Below are 18,082 nucleotides of genomic sequence, written 5' to 3'. Positions count from 1 at the left end.
GGAGAATAGCCCAAAACTTGGGGTCTACAATTCTAATAAAGGCCCGGACTTTAATAATGACATCAGTTTCAATGATCCGCACACCGTATACTATAGTACAGCTATTCATCTATTACTACTGACAACCACCTGTATATATCATGTCTGAGAGGTTGTCACAGCCCCGCCCCCTGTTACTGACATCACTGATAGAATGACGTGATCAGACATGAGATCCATCTATTACTATTGCGATATGCATACACTGTAATGTATATATATTGTGTAATAATGTCAGTATTATTTAGGAATATATATAAGATCTTATTCACACAGGTGAGCCATTTTTCACAGACCTATGAATATTAGCCATGTAACGCCTGTTTGTGAAACATGGCCATTATTGAACCCATGTATATCAATGAGTCTATTCACATGGAACTATCTATGTCCTTTCTGACAGCCATGAAAAATGGATTAGCAAAAAAAAAAAACGGACCTGTGAATAGAAACATTGGCCCAGCAATCTGATACTACACCAGATTTATCACAGTGACTGGTGCTGTATGATATATCTGCCACATCTCTACACTGTCTAGGTTTACACCTTTTAGGTGATTTAATTTGTACGAGAATTGTTCAACATTATATTGGCACATTTTAGCCTTGCCTTCTTTTTCTTACAATCCACGCCTACACCACAACAAATTCTAGCCTAAACTAGATGTGCCAAATATGCAACAAGTTCACATCAGTGTCTACTCGTAAACTCAAAATATATAATAGTAAGTAAGGGCCAATGTGTTCGCAGACATGTGATGAACATTGCAAAAACTATCCTCACATGTCCGTTGTCCACTGTAGTGTGAATAAGCTCTAAACTCCAGTATCAGACGGAAGGACATCAACCAGGGCCAGACAAATCCCCTCTATATTTCTGGATGAAGGCTGAGACAAACGGTTACATGTCACCTCCATTCCTTCAACTACATTCAACATTTATACCAGCTAGAAAAAAGTTCAACTGGCTCCACCGGAGAGACGAATCTAATGCAACATCTAGATAAAACCTTATATATTGTTATATGGCTATTATATAACTCACCCATCCAATTGAATCAATGTTTAATATTATAAAGTTGTATCAAGATGTACTAAAAGCAATCGGAAATAAAACTGATGGGATTAAAAATATTTTTTTTAGTAACTCTCTATAAACAAAAAATAAAGATTTACAAATCTATGAACTACAAAGTTCAGAAAAACAACAGAATATTGAGTGCAAAGGACATTAATTGATAATATGTTTTACTATTATTGAAATTTTTACATATATCTCATAATACTGCCCTGATGTACAACTACAATAATACTGCTCCTATGTACAAGAATATAACTACTATAATACTGCTCTTATGTACAAGAATATAACTACTATAATACTGCTCCTATGTACAAGAGTATAACTACTATAATAATACTCCTATATACAAGAATATAACTACTATAATACTGCTCCTATGTACAAGAATATAACTACTATAATACTACTATAATGTACAAGAATATAACTACTATAATACTGTCTCCAATGTACAAGAATATAACTACTCTAATACTACTCCTATGTACAAGAATATAACTACTATAATACTACCTCCAATGTACAAAAATATAACTACTATAATACTGCTCTTATGTACAAGAATATAACTACTATAATACTGCTCCTATGTACAAGAATATAACTACTATAATACTGCCTCCTATGTACAGGAATATAACTACTATAATACTGCCTCCTATGTACAGGAATATAACTACTATAATACTACTCCTATGTACAAGAATATAACTACTATAATACTGCTCCTATGTACAAGAACATAACTACTATAATACTACCTCCTATGTACAAGAATATAAGTACTATAATACTGCTCCTATGTACAAGAATATAACTACTATAATACTGTTCCTATATACAAGAATATAACTACTATAATACTACCTCCTATGTACAAGAATATAACTACTATAATACTGCTCCTATGTACAAGAATATAACTACTATAATACTGCTCCTATGTACAAGAATATAACTACTATAATACTACCTCCAATGTACAAAAATATAACTACTATAATACTGCTCTTATGTACAAGAATATAACTACTATAATACTGCTCCTATGTACAAGAATACAACTACTATAATACTGCTCCTATATACAAGAATATAACTACTGTAATACTACTCCTATGTACAAGAATATAACTACTATAATACTGCTCCTATGTACAAGAATATAACTACTATAATACTGCTCCTATGTACAAGAACATAACTACTATAACACTGCCCCCTATTACAAGAATATAACTACTTTAATACTACCTCCTATGTACAAGAATATAACTACTATAATACTGCTCCTATGTACAAGAATATAACTACTATAATACTGCTCCTATGTACAAGAATATAACTACTATAATACTGTTCCTTTGTACAAGAATATAACTACTATAATACTGTTCCTTTGTACAAGAATATAACTACTATAATACTACTCAGATTGGGCTATGAGTAAGACACAGAGGTGTCGAAACATGTCAGCCACAATGAAACCTATGCGGTTTTAATCACTTTTTCCTACTCTTGCACTATTGTTCCTGTCTATGGAGTGTTTTTTAATCATCATGGATTAAAAGTTATTTTTTAAAGAAATATTCCTGGTAGAGCGGATCCTTCTATCAATTCATTTTGTTTGTACCTATACACAAGCCTTAGTCGGAGGTTTGGATCGTGCACCCAGGTTACTTGAAATCAACAAGCCAAAGGAAGGTGGTGAGCTTTAAGCTTTCTTTTTTCTTCTATATAAGAATATAAGTACTATAATACTGCTCCTATGTACAAGAATATAAGTACTATAATACTGCCCCTATGTACAAGAATATAACTACTATAATCCTGCTCCTATGTACAAGAATATAACTACTATAATACTGCCCCTATGTACAAGAATATAACTACTATAATACTGCTCCTATGTACAAGAATATAACTACTATAATACTGCCCCTATGTACAAGAATATAACTACTTTAATACTGCTCCTATGTACAAGAATATAACTACTATAATCCTGCTCCTATGTACAAGAATATAACTACTATAATACTGCTTCTATGTACAAGACTATAACTACTATAATACTGCTCCTATGTACAAGAATATAACTACTATAATACTACCACCTATGGACTTAGGAGTAGTATTATAGTAGTTATATTATTGTATATAGGGGCAGTATTATAGTAGTTATTACAAGAATAAGAATATAACTACTATCATACTGCCCCTATGTAAAAGTACACTGTTCAAAAAAATAAAGGGAGCACTCAAATAACACCTCCTAGATCTGAATAAATATAATATTCTCATTGAATACTCTGTTCTGTAAAAGTTGAATGTGATGACCACAAAATCACACAAAAATTATCAATGGAAATCAAATTTATTAACCAATGGAGGCCTGGATTTGGAGTCGCCCCCAAAATCAAAGTGGAAAAACACACTACAGGCTGATCCAACTTTAATGTAATATCCTTAAAACATGTCAGTGTGAGGCTGAGTAGTGTGTGTGGCCTGCACGTGCCTGTATGGCCTCCCTACAACGTTTGGGCATGCTCCTGATGAGGTTTCGGATGTTCTCCTGAGGGATCTCCTCCCAGACCTGGACTAAAATATCTGCCAACTACTGGACAGTCTGTAGTGCAACGTGACGTTGGTGGATGGAGCGAGACATGATGTCCCAGATGTGCTCAATCGGATTCAGGACAGGGGGACAGGTGGGCCAGTCCATAGCTTCAATGCCTTCATTTTGCAGGAACTGCAGACTCATTCCAGGCACATGAGGTCTGGCATTGTCCTGTGTTAGGAGGAACCCAGGGCCAATCGCACTAGCATATGGTGTCACAAGGCGTCTGAGGATCTCATCTTGATACCTAATGGCAGTCAGGCTACCACTGGTGAGCACATGGAGGACTGTACGGCCCTCCAAAGAAATGCCACCCCACACCATTACTGACCCACTGCCAAACCGGTCATGTTGAAGGATGTTGAAGGCAGCAGATCCCTCTCCACGGCATCTCCAGTCTCTGTCACGTCTGTCACATGTGCTCAGTGTGAACCTGCTTTCATCTGTGAAGAGCACAGGGCGCCAGCACAGTGTTGGGCTATGAGCGTAACCCCCATCTGTGGACATCATACCATCCTCATGGACTTGGTTTCTATCTGTTTGTGCAGACACATGCACATTTGTGGTCTGCTGGAAGTCATTTTGCAGGGCTCTGGCAGTGCTCCTCCTGTTACTCCTTGCACAAAGGCGGAGGTAGTAGTCCTGCTGCTCGGTTGTTGCTCTCCTATCGCTCCCTCCACATCTCCTGGTAGCACCTCCAGCCTCTGGACACTACGCTGACAGACACAGCAAACCTTCTTGCCACAGCTCACATTGATGTTCCATCCTGGATGAGTTGCACTACCTGAGCCACTTGTGTGGGTTATAGAGTCAATCTCATGCTACCACGAGTGTGAAAGCACAACCAACATTCAAAAGTGACCAAAACATCAGCCAGAAAGTATTGGTAAGGAGATGTGGTCTGTGGTCCCCACCTGCAAAACCCTCCTTTATTGAGCATGTCTCCATAATTGCCAATAATTTCCGTCTGTTGCCTATTTCATTTGCACAAACAGCATGTGAAGCTGAATGTCAATCATTGTTGCTTAAGTGTTCCTTTTATTTTTTTGAGCAGCGTATATAACTGCTATAATACTGCTCCTATGTACAAGAATATAACTACTATAATACTGCTCCTATGTTCAAGAATATAACTACTATAATACTGCTTCTATGTACAAGAATATAACTACTATAATACTGCTCCTATGTACAAAAATATAACTACTATAATACTACCTCCTATGTACAAGAATATAACTACTATAATACTGCTCCTATGTACAAGAATATAACTACTATAATACTACTCCTATGTACAAGAATATAACTACTATAATACTGCTCCTATGTACAAGAATATAACTACTATGATACTGCTCCTATGTACAAGAATATAACTACTATAATACTGCTCCTATGTACAAGAATATAACTACTATAATACTACTCATATGTACAAGAATATAACTACTGTAATACTACCTCCTATGTACAAGAATATAACTACTATAATACTACTCCTATGTACAAGAATATAACTACTATAATACTGCTCCTATGTACAGGAATATAACTACTATAATACTACCTCCTATGTACAAGAATATAACTACTATAATACTGCTCCTATGTACAAGAATATAACTACTATAATACTACCTCCTATGTATAAGAATATAACTACTATAATACTATAATAATGTCCTATGAGGAGCGGCTAAAAGAACTGGGATTGTTTAGTTTGCAGAAGAGAAGGCTGAGGGGAGATTTAATAGCAGTCTACAAATATCTGAAAGGTAGTCACAGTGCAGAGGGATCTACCCTATTCTCATTAGCACAAGGAAGTACAAGAAGCAATGGGATGAAACTAAAGGGAAAGAGATACAGATTAGACATTAGGAAAAACTTTCTGACAGTGAGGGTAGTGAGAGAGTGGAATAGGCTGCCACGGGAGGTGGTGGGCGCTCCATCAATGGAAATCTTCAAGCGGAATCTGGATAAACATATAGCTGGGATGATTTAGGAAAACCTGCACTCGCAGGGGGTTGGACCTGATGGCCATTGAGGTCCCTTCCAACTCTACCATAAGAATAAGAATAAGAATACTGCTCCTATGTACAAGAATATAACTACTATAATACTGCTCTTATGTACAAGAATATAACTACTATAATACTGCCCCTATGTACAAGAATATAACTACTATAATACTGCTCCTATGTACAAGAATATAACTACTATAATACTGCTTCTATGTACAAGACTATAACTACTATAATACTGCTCCTATGTACAAGAATATAACTACTATAATACTGCTTCTATGTACAAGACTATAACTACTATAATACTGCTCCTATGTACAAGAATATAACTACTATAATACTACTCCTATGTACAAGAATATAACTACTATAATACTGCTCCTATGTACAAGAATATAACTACTATAATACTACTCCTATGTACAAGAATATAACTACTATAATACTACTCCTATGTACAGGACTATAACTACTATAATACTGCTCCTAAGTACAAGAATATAACTACTATAATACTACTCCTATGTACAAGAATATAACTTCTATAATACTGCTCCTGTGTACAAGAATATAACTACTATAATACTGCCCCCTATGTACAAGAATATAACTACTATAATACTGCTCCTATGTACAAGAATATAACTACTATAATACTACTCCTATGTACAAGAATATAACTACTATTATACTGCCTCCTATGTACAAGAATATAACTACTATAATACTGCCCCCTATGTACAAGAATATAACTACTATTATACTGCCTCCTATGTACAAGAATATAACTACTATAATACTGCTCCTATGTACAAGAATTTAACTACTATAATACTGCTCCTATATACAAGAATATAACTACTATAATACTGCTCCTATGTACAAGAATATAACTACTATAATACTGCTCCTATGTACAAGAATATAACTACTATTATACTGCCTCCTATGTACAAGAATATAACTACTATAATACTGCTCCTATGTACAAGAATTTAACTACTATAATACTGCTCCTATGTACAAGAATATAACTACTATAATACTGTATCATATGTACAAGAATATAACTACTATAATACTGCTCCTATGTACAGGACTATGACTACTATAATACTGCCCCCTATGTACAAGAATATAACTACTATTATACTGCCTCCTATGTACATGTATTGTGGAGTTGTTCTGAGCAGATTTTATTGTATTTCAGATGATTTATGTTTCAGTTTTTTCTTTTTCTTTCTATATTGTGGATTTTCTGGTTGTTTTTCTCATCTTGCACTTTGATCTTTATTTGCTTATCTTGTAATAAGAGATTTCCTGGATTTCGGGGTCAGTAGATATTTGGGGTCTATATTGTAATATTTGTAATATTCTTTCTTTTCACAGTGTTCCTCATCGCCTGGCTTTGCAGTATTTGTCAAGCCACGTTCACATTTGTGCCAGAGTGTCTCAGCCACAAGTGCGGCTGGAATCTGTGACAAAATGTCCGGAATGTGCCGAGTTTTCATCTGACACTTTTAATGAATTCTGATCGGATCCCTGTGTAGTTAATGTGGTATACAAATATAGTATGACTCTTGGAGGCAGGTCACCTGATCCTGGAAAGTCTTCAGGGTGCAACGTCCTATGCCTTTGGACTTGAAAAGGCCACAATCATGTAGTCAAACATAGAAATAGAAGACTGCTTCCCATCTAGACTTTAAATAAAATTTAACTTTTAACAATATGGATTAGATGTTAAATTTTATTTAAAGTCTGGATGGGAAGCAGTCTTCTATTTCTATGTTTGACTACATTAATGTGGTATGTTGGGATCCTATTGTAGCGGTTGTTGTTGTTCTGGTCCTCACTCCCCCTCCCCACCAGCAGCAAACACAGAGGGTGAGAGCAGGAAGATGCATCCTGGGAAATGTAGTTTGTCCACAGATTCATAGCATGTAAATAACAGTGATACAGGGAGCAACAAGTAAAATACAGCCAAGCAAGGGGGGCACAAGGGAATATTGAGGATTTAGCATCGCTGGGGATGTATATGGAAGCTATAAATGCAATATACACAACAGAAACGTGCCTTGTGTGTAAACGAGGAATGGAGAAATCTTATTCAATTCAAGTCCATACAAATCTGCCGCAGATGCGACCAGTGAGGAAGAACCGTAAACCTCTGATCCCTCACCTGTGAATCTGCAAATTATTACATCGTATCCAGATCTGGAACGGCAGACAAAAAAAATAAACTTTTGTTTTCCTGAGTGCGGGTTCACACCTGCTCCCCGGTCTCTGCTTTCAGGTTTCCGTCTTATGCCGACAGGAGACGGAAACCCGTCAGTCAGTGTCCGCCCCTGAGAGTTTTATGCTCTCCGCGGTGAAACTGTTTTGTTTGGTTTCTTTTTAACCGGACACAAAGTCCTGCATGTCCAACTTTGTTACCGGATAAAATATAACAGTTGTGCTGTGGAGACCACAAAACGCTCACGGGCAGACACTTTGCAAACCCACTCTTCTCCGCCTTCATCTTCTGTTCTTCCGGTGGGTTGCATTTTAATCTTGCGTGTGCGCAGTAGTGCTCCCTCCTGAGCGCTACTGTGCATGTGCTGGCGCCATTTTTGTTGTAGTTCTAAGTATCCCCTTAGAACTATGCGAGCATGCGCAGTACGCTCGCGAACGTCTTCACTCCGGAAGAACAGAAGATTAAGGTGGAGAAGAGCCAGGACAGGAGGACGTCGCTGGAAGAAGAAAGAAGAGGAAGGCAGTACCGAAGATGACGTTGGATCGTGCACGACCGCCCCCTGTGCATGCAAAGGTATAATTTACATATATGTTGTTATAGTTTTATTTTAAAACAGGAGCGGGGTTTAAAATAAGATTAGCGGTGCCTGAATAGCCTTTATAAAGGCTATTCACACATATATGGGGCTCATACCGCAAAATTTTGCTGATAGAGCCCCTTTAATAATAACAACAATATAATACAAGAAGCAAAAATATTAACAATACAAATATAAATAGAATACAAATAAAATTAAAAGAATCCTGAAATAATAATAATAATATTAATCATCATATTATAATTATTTTTATTTATTTCATTTATGTTTTATTATTTGTGCTTTCTTATATTATTCTGTTAGATTCTGTATAAATATTATTCTTCCAGGATTATTTCTTTACTTCCCTCCTTGCGCTTCTCTCTGACTTTTGTTCCAGGGTTAAATGTTTACCTGACATTTTGCATTAACCCTGTGACTTCCTGGATGGATCTGATATTATCTGCCTTCGTTATCGTTCGTTAATCTCAGGAACCTCATTACAGTGCGAGCCATAATAAGGGAGCCGAGGAGTTAATCATTGACCCCTTCGATGGGAAACGTAAAGTGACCCGAGGCCGAATCCCACGAGCCTCAGAGTGAATGTAAAGATGGAGGGGGATTTATAGGACGGAATATTTGAGGAATCAGAAGTAGCCGCCGAGCTGGAGATGTTTGGCCTTATTCACACATCTCACGTCACATACGTATAGCTGCAATGTCGAACAGATTAGACTATTATGTGACATATTTCTCATTGCTTTTAATTTTTTACCTATAGGAAGATCAGTATTTGAGAGACGTCGAGGTGTCAGAATATCGAAACTTCTATCTAATAGTTACTCAAAACATTTAGAACTTTAGATAAAACTTCTCACTTTTTATAGTATTTTTGTCTTCCACAGCAGAGCTGATGTAATAGCGCCCCTAGTGGTCCGAATCAGGAGCACATTCCTGCCACATGCTTAGAGATTAGCTTGGCCTATGCCAGTTTTTTTGAGGTGGTGAAGTCCTGGAGACATGACCAGCACATTGTATCTGTAGACTGTAAGCTCTTATGGACAGTGACCTCTCCCTCTCTCTAGTGGTTTTATATCTTTCTCAGGTTTAATAGAAATCTTACAGAGTGTGCAGACATTGTGATGACATTTTACTATGATACGTAGATATGGATGATGGATAGATGATGGATAGATGATGGATAGATGATGGATAGATGATGGATAGATGATGGATAGATGATGGATAGATGATGGATAGATGATGGATAGATAGATAGATAGATAGATAGATAGATAGATAGATAGATAGATGATAGATAGGAGATAGATAGGAGATAGATAGGAGATAGATAGGAGATAGATGATAGATAGATAGATAGATAGATAGATAGATGATAGATAGATAGATAGATAGATAGATAATAGATAGATAGATAGGAGATAGATAGGAGATAGATAATAGATAGATAGATAGATAGATAGATAGATAGATAGATAATAGATAGATAGATAGATAGATAGATAGATAGATAGATAGGAGATAGATAGATAGATAGATAGATAGATAGATAGATAGATAGATAGGAGATAGATAGATAGATAGGAGATAGATAATAGATAGATAGATAGATAGATAGATAGATAGATAGATAGATAGATAGATGATAGATAGGAGATAGATAGGAGATAGATAGGAGATAGATGATAGATAGATAGATAGATAGATAGATAGATAGATAGATAGATGATAGATAGATAGATAGATAGATAGATAATAGATAGATAGATAGATAGATAGGAGATAGATAGATAGATAGATAGATAGATAGATAGATAGGAGATAGATAGATAGATAGGAGATAGATAATAGATAGATAGATAGATAGATAGATAGATAGATAGATAGATAGGAGATAGATAATAGATAGATAGATAGATAGATAGGAGATAGATAGATAGATGATAGATAGATAGATAGATAGATAGATAGATAGATAGATAGATAGGATAGATAGATAGATAGATAGATAATATTAGAGATGAGCAAATACCGTTTAGGTATTCGATCGAATATCAGGCTATTCGAGATATTTGATTCCAATCGAATACCACGCGGTAAATGCAGTTAAAATTTGTATCCCTCCCACCTCCCCTGGCGCTTTTCTTTGCACCAATAACTGTGCAGGGGAGGTGGGACAGGAAGCAGGAAAATGTAGCCATCGAAAAAAAATAGGAAAGTCATTGGCTGGCAAAATCAAGTGACCTCCGATTTATAAGAATAGTGTCAGCCATATTTGTGTCATTTGTGGTTTGGAGTTAGATATGGAGAGACGTTGTGCTGAGGGCGAGAAAGGATTTAGGTTTGGAGAGGCAGGAAACCTTCAGAGCTAAACTACTTCACCAGTGTATATACACTGCTAGGATATACACTAAGCTCCTAACATTTCACAAAAGCCCTTTATAGGGCTCAAATTCTCCACCAGTGGTATACTCTGTATACCTATCCCATAGGGGTGATAAGAAAGCTGTATACTGTTATTCGGTATACACGGCAGTATATAGGCCCAATATATCTAAATATATCTACCTTCTGTATACAAAACAACATACATTTTTATACAATCCATCAGTTTGTCAACTCACTCACTCACGTATAGTGTCATCCTAGTATATACGGCAGTATATAGGCCCAATATATCTACCCTCTGTACACAAAAAAACATAAATTCATATACAATCCATCAGTTTGTGAACTCACTCACACAAAGAAAAATTAACATTTGTATACATCTCAAAATGCGCAAGGCTAGCGCAAAGAGACGGGGACGAGGCCGGGGGCGTGGAAATGCAGCTGGGGAGCAAAGTTGTGGTCAAGCTACAGTGCATCCAATGGCTACTGGTGAGGGGCAGCCAGCATTGCGCTTCTCCACAATCCCTGGCTTGATGGCTACATTAAGCAGGGTGCAGGGTACAAGATTGACCAGGCCTGAGCACCAGGAACAGGTGTTGCAGTGGTTAGCGGATATCGCTTCCAGCAGCTTTTCCACCAGCCAGTCACCCACTACCTCCAGTTGTCTTCCTAGCCAAGAGTCTTCCCCTCCTTCCTCCCAACATGCCTAATCTTCCCAGCAGAGTCATCCCATCTTTGCCCCTTCCCAGGAGCTGTTTTCGTGTCCTTTAACTGTCCCTCACTCTGTCCCACCACTTCATGAATCCCAGGAGCTACCAGATGACTTTGTGTGTCCTGATGCCCAAACACTGGAGCATCCACAATCTCCTGGCGATTTTGTGTTTGTGGCCCCGCAACCCGTCACAGTTGCCACCAGAGCAGGCTGTTGTCGTGCGGTGTGCAGGAGGAGGAGCAGATTGAGGAATTGGAAGAGGAGGTGGTGAACGACGAGGCAACCTGACCTGGGCAGGGGTGATGTCTAGTGGGGAAAGCAGCGTAGATCTGGAGGCAAGCGCAGCACCAAAAAAGGTGGCTACAGGCAGAGGCACGTCCAGAGGCAGAGGACAGCTGCTTCACAGAAGCCAGAGCAGACCCAGCAAGGCCCAGGATGTTCCCTGTCCTAACCACTCAAGAAAAACTCCCCCATCCAGGCCATGTTTCTCGTTCCTCCATGGTGTGGGGATTTTTCAATGTATGCGCAGAGGACAAATTTAGTTTGGTTTGCACACTGTGCAACTTCAAACTCGGTAGGGGCTCTGAAAAGAGCAACCTTACCACCTCAGGAATTCGCCGTCATTTGGAAGGCAAGCACTGAGCTCAGTGGCAGGGAGCAAACGCAGGACAATCATCATCCGGCATTGCTGCCACTGCCTCTTCCACTGTATCCAGTGCTGTTGCTGCAGTCCAGACCACCAGCCAGGACAACTCCACATCTGCCTCTGCCTCTGTCACTTTGGGGACTTCACCCTCATCCTCTCCTTTTCCTGCCCCCGCTCCTTCTCCTACACTATCATGCGCCTCTTCCCAGCAACCCACCATCTCCCAGGCGTTTGAGTGCAGGCAAAAATATAGCGCAACCCACCCACATGCACAAGCCTTAAACAGGCACAACTCCAAACTGCTGGCCCTGGAGATGTTGTCGTTCAGGCTTGTGGAAACTCAGGCCTTCTGTGACTTCATGGCAGCTGCGGCACCTCGCTATGCTTTCCCTACTTTTCCCGGTGTGCCGTCCCCGCCTTGTACCAGCACGTGTCGCGGAACATCAGGCGTGCCCTTAGTTCCACATTTTGCACTAAGGTCCACTTGACCACTGACGCATGGACAAGTGCACGCGGACAGGGACGCTACATATCACTCACGGCACACTGGCTGAATGTAGTGGAGGCTGGGACCGGGTCGCAAAGTGGGGCGGCCTACCTCCTCTCCCTGCCCAAGATTCCTGGCAGGGGTTCAGAACCAATTCACCCAAAGGGCCAAAAACGAAATCTCTGCTGGTTAAAGGCTCAACTCACCCCAAGGGCAAAAAAACTCTGCAGGTAGAGGCTAAAGTCACCTGAAGGGCCTCAATCTCTGCTGGTAGCTCAGCTTAAGGGCCTGTAACTTAATTTGGAAGGGCTCACATGAAGGGCCAGAAAAGTAATTTTTGGAGGTCTCACCACATCACACACACCCACAATGACAGTTAAGGGTGGGTACTGTTGGATTTCCCATTGCTTATGCCATCTGTGGTTGTCATGGGCAACATGATTTAAAGGGGTGCTTGTTAATGTTTCTTTAGCTTTAAATTTGTGTTTCTGTCCATACTATTGTGGAGAAAAGAAGGTTTCCAAGTATTTTCCACTTTCCATATAGAGTTTGGAGTATCTAGTTGATAGGCTGTGATAGTGGGGTAATCCTGAGATGGGCGTGTTAGATGCCCCCAGACATGCTTCCCCTGCTGTCCCAGTTACATTCCAGAGGTGTTGGCATCATTTCCTGGGGTGTCATAGTGGACTTGGTGACTCTCATTAGTCGAATTGTGGTTCCCCTGAAACGAGCATTTTTTCCCCATAGACTATAATGGGATTCAATATTCGGTCGAATAGTCGAATATTGAGGGGATACTCGAAACGAATATCGAATATTTCACTACTCGCTCATCTCTAGATAATATGTATGAGAGAGATAGATAGGAGATAGACAGATGATAGATAGATAGATAGATAGATAGATAGATAGATAGATAGGAGATAGATAGATAGATAGATAGATAGATAGATAGATAGATAGATAGGAGATAGATAGATAGATAGATAGATAGATAGATAGATAGATAGATAGGAGATAGATAGATAGGAGATAGATAGATAGGAGATAGATAGATAGATAGATAGATAGATAGATAGATAGATAGATAGATAGGAGATAGATAGATAGATAGATAGATAGATAGATAGATAGATAGATAGGAGATAGATAGATAGATAGATAGATAGATAGATAGATAGATAGGAGATAGATAGATAGATAGATAGATAGATAGATAGGAGATAGATAGATAGGAGATAGATAGATAGATAGATAGATAGATAGATAGATAGGAGATAGATAGATAGATAGATAGATAGATAGATAGATAGGAGATAGATAGATAGATAGATAGATAGATAGGAGATAGATAGATAGATAGATAGATAGATAGATAGATAGATAGATAGGAGATAGATAGATAGATAGATAGATAGGAGATAGATAGATAGATAGATAGATAGATAGATAGATAGATAGATAGGAGATAGATAGATAGATAGATAGATAGATATGAGGTAGATAGATAGATAGATAGATAGATAGATAGATAGATAGATAGGAGATAGATAGATAGATAGATAGATAGATAGATAGATAGGAGATAGATAGATATGAGATAGATAGATAGATAGATAGATAGATAGATAGATAAATAGATAGATAATAGATAGACAGATGATAGATAGATAGATAGATAGATAGATAGATAGATAGATAGATAGATAGATAGATCTTTTCACAGCCAGTGGATGCTCTGAATGTAACTGGATTATGAAAATTGGAAAACTGGATAGCCACAGCTTTGTTTAAGGCATATCATAACAGCAGAATTGTGATTGCAGCTCTGGGTGTGACTGCAGTGCATGTCATGATGTAATAGCATAATAGTGTCTGGATGTGACTGGAGTTTAAGGCATTGTGATTCAGCAGTAACATCAGAATTGTATGTGCAGCTCTGGATGTGACTGGAGTATGAAAGTAAAAGATTTACAAATCGCTTTATTAGGAGATCGGAGGGGGAGTTCTGCTCTGAGGGAAATAATCCTGAGGTTTCCCTTTCTACTCGTTCGCTGTATCTTGTGTTCTCGCCTCTTTTATCCTGCACAGAACAAGAACATCTCTGATTCATTCATTTCTTACATCTAAGAGAGCTAAAAGTGAGGAAACTCAGGAGGAGCGGAGCCATGAAGAAGACGCCGAGGAAATCACCGCGATCCTGAGGTAGAGAGAATTTTCTGGAGTTGTTTATCTAGTATGGCTGCACCAAAGCGACAGAATATCATCTATCTGAATGAACCATAGTGGTGTATAGTACTGGGCACACAATGTATCACTCCTACCATCTCTGACCCCAGGAGCTGACTATCTAATCTCCCTATATCACACACAATGGATCACTCCAATCATCCCTGACCCCAGAAGCTGACAATCTAATCTCCCTATATCACACACAATATATCACTCCCATCATCTCTGACCCCAGGAGCTGACAATCTAATCTCCCTATATCACACACAATGGATCACTCCAATCATCCCTGACCCCAGAAGCTGACAATCTAATCTCCCTATATCACACACAATATATCACCGGGGTCAGGGAGCAAATCTCACCACAAATAGGTGCAACTGAAAGTGTCTGTCATCCTCTAAATGTACCTGCAAATCACGTGTCTGTGGCTATGGAGATGAGCAGTTTGAGAGGAAGGTGACCCCATTATCCTCCATATCGGGGAACATTCATCAAGACTGGTATTTTAACCCTGCAGATGTCAGAAGTGCCACAGTTATCAAGAGACATCTGGGTGGTGCCAAAACCGGAAACCTGCGCGGCAAGATCCTGAAGAAGGTGCCCCACCTCGCTCTACATTGTCCCAACTATGCCCTCCCTCTAAATGAGTAAAAATAGGTTATACAAAGCTAGAATTTTAGGGCAAATCTATTGTGTGCCTAAAATGCTGCCTTTTCTATAAGTGAAAATGTCACATCATGTAATAAAAAATACAGTAATCTCCAAACCTTACTCTATCCTTTACAGATCTCTGGATGCCACCTGCAGTGTAAAGAATGGAGGATATTAAGGTGGTTACAACTAGACCATTATATTATATCAGTGATGTCAGTAACAGGGGGCGGGGCTGTGACAACCTCCACCTATTGCAGGTCCTTCCTTCCAACCGCGACCAGGCTGTATAATCTACATCAGACCAAACGAAGATCACTCCGCACAGAGAACTAATGATTATGAGGATGACCATGAAGTCTTCCTCTTTCTCTTCTGTTTTTCCTTAGCTGCCAGGGACTCCTAGTATATCTTCTCTTCTCAGCTTATCTGTGTCTACGTCTGTAATATATTACTCTGTATTATCCTGTATCTGTATTACTATGCTGCTGTAACACGCTGAAATTTCCCCAATGTGGGACTATTAAAGGATTATCTTATCTTATCTTACCTATTATACTCTGGGGTCTAGAGACAAGTAAGAGTTGGTTCTCCCACTCTAGTATCTAGAGGCGGAGCTGTGACAATCTGTACAATATTATATCATGTCATACATTTGGTGTCCTCTAATGTTTATTACATCATCACTGTAAGAGTTTTTAGTTACAGACTAAACTCAATGTTGACGTGTAACAACAGTGACATCTTCAGGCTAAAGGCAGGTACTACAATATTACCTGTTTAGTAGGGTTTTTTTTGTATTTTCCTCTCTTCCATATACATTTTTAATATTTCCACTGTTGTGGTTTTGACCATTCAAGAATCGACAATTTTTCTTTGCCAATCACTCCACAGATTCTTGACTACAACTTGTCCGCGGCATTGATCAGACCGCTTGTCAAGGGTTAATTACTGAGGTTCCTAAATGAAGATGTAAGGAAATCTCACTATGTTGAGGTCATAGTGATGGGTGAGGCTATCCCGCACTGTTATATGGTCATATTATACAAGCTCCTGAATGCGCTACTTCTGGAATTTTTTGGAATTATGGTAAAATGACAGCGCCCCCTAATGGTGAAACCAGGAAGTGACGTAATACAACTGGTGAAAGTGACGTCATGCAAGAGCAGTCAGTGGGCATCACACCTCATACAAAAGGTGGTAGTGACATCATACATCATATGGGAGGTGGCAGTGACAATCATAGGGGAGATGGCAGTGACATCACACATCATAGCAGAGACTGTAGTGACATCACACATCAGTATATGATGGCAGTCACACCATACAGCAGGAGCACCCCCATGTCCATTGTGTGGCCCTTACATGTTGTTACAATCTATATTAAATCTAATTTTTTATTTACCATTTTGCAACGCCCAAGGCTGCAGAACTACAAGTCCCAGTGACCCCCACCCTCCCCCACCCTGTAGACTTTGCTCCTTGTCCGCCTCTTGTCTTTATTGTAGTTAAGCGGCGGATCAGATTCTGCACGTTCCACATTAACTCATTATCTGCGCTGTTCAGGCCATTAATTCTGTGGTTTTACGAGGCCGCGCTCGCTGCTCGGTCCTGTCGCAGTGACAAGCGTTTCCAGAAGCTAATCTGACAGCTAATGACTCCATTAAATGCTGAGCGCTAATTGGTTTACATCAGGGACTGAAATTAATTGATGTAAATAGATTACACCTGAGTGTGCGTCACCCCCGACACACAGCGCCAGAAATATCGGAGATAGAACAGGAGACAGTGCTCTATATCGTCTCTCCACCAGAAGGGGGCACAATGGAATCCAGGGTCATGTGACTTAAAATTAAAGGGGTTGTCCTGGAATCAAAGTACTTGGGCAGGAGGGCGGGGAAGGTGGTTAAACATCAAAAAAAAATAAAAAAATGCTCACCTGTCCATGGCGCGCCTGAAGTCCTCAGTGGCTCACTGGTTCCTGTTCTGCTGTTGTCCAGTCCTGGTATACCCTGAACTGGACATCAGCAGAGGACCTTTCCCCGGCCCCATACTCATGGACTATAATTCCTGGGTGCTGATTAAGGGATATGTTTTTGACTGCAGTTCATGTTGTGGCCATGAGGAGTCACTATAATGTTCACATTAATCAGCTCACTGTAATTTGTGCATCCTGATGGGCAGGAACCGCATAGACAACTCTGTGCGCAAATCTCCAAATAAATGTTCAATCTGCGCCCCTAGAAAAGCAACAACAAGGTAGTTACAACATCATGGAGACTGTGTGTGCCTCATCCAAACCTCACCAAACACGTGACTAGTGTTCTGATGTATTATTAGGCCTCCTCAGTCACACTGT

Source organism: Leptodactylus fuscus, chromosome 11 (assembly GCF_031893055.1).
Source record: "Leptodactylus fuscus isolate aLepFus1 chromosome 11, aLepFus1.hap2, whole genome shotgun sequence".
Lineage (NCBI taxonomy): Eukaryota > Metazoa > Chordata > Amphibia > Anura > Leptodactylidae > Leptodactylus > Leptodactylus fuscus.
The sequence above is the reverse complement of the archived record's forward strand: the minus strand, read 5'-3'. Positions refer to the sequence as shown.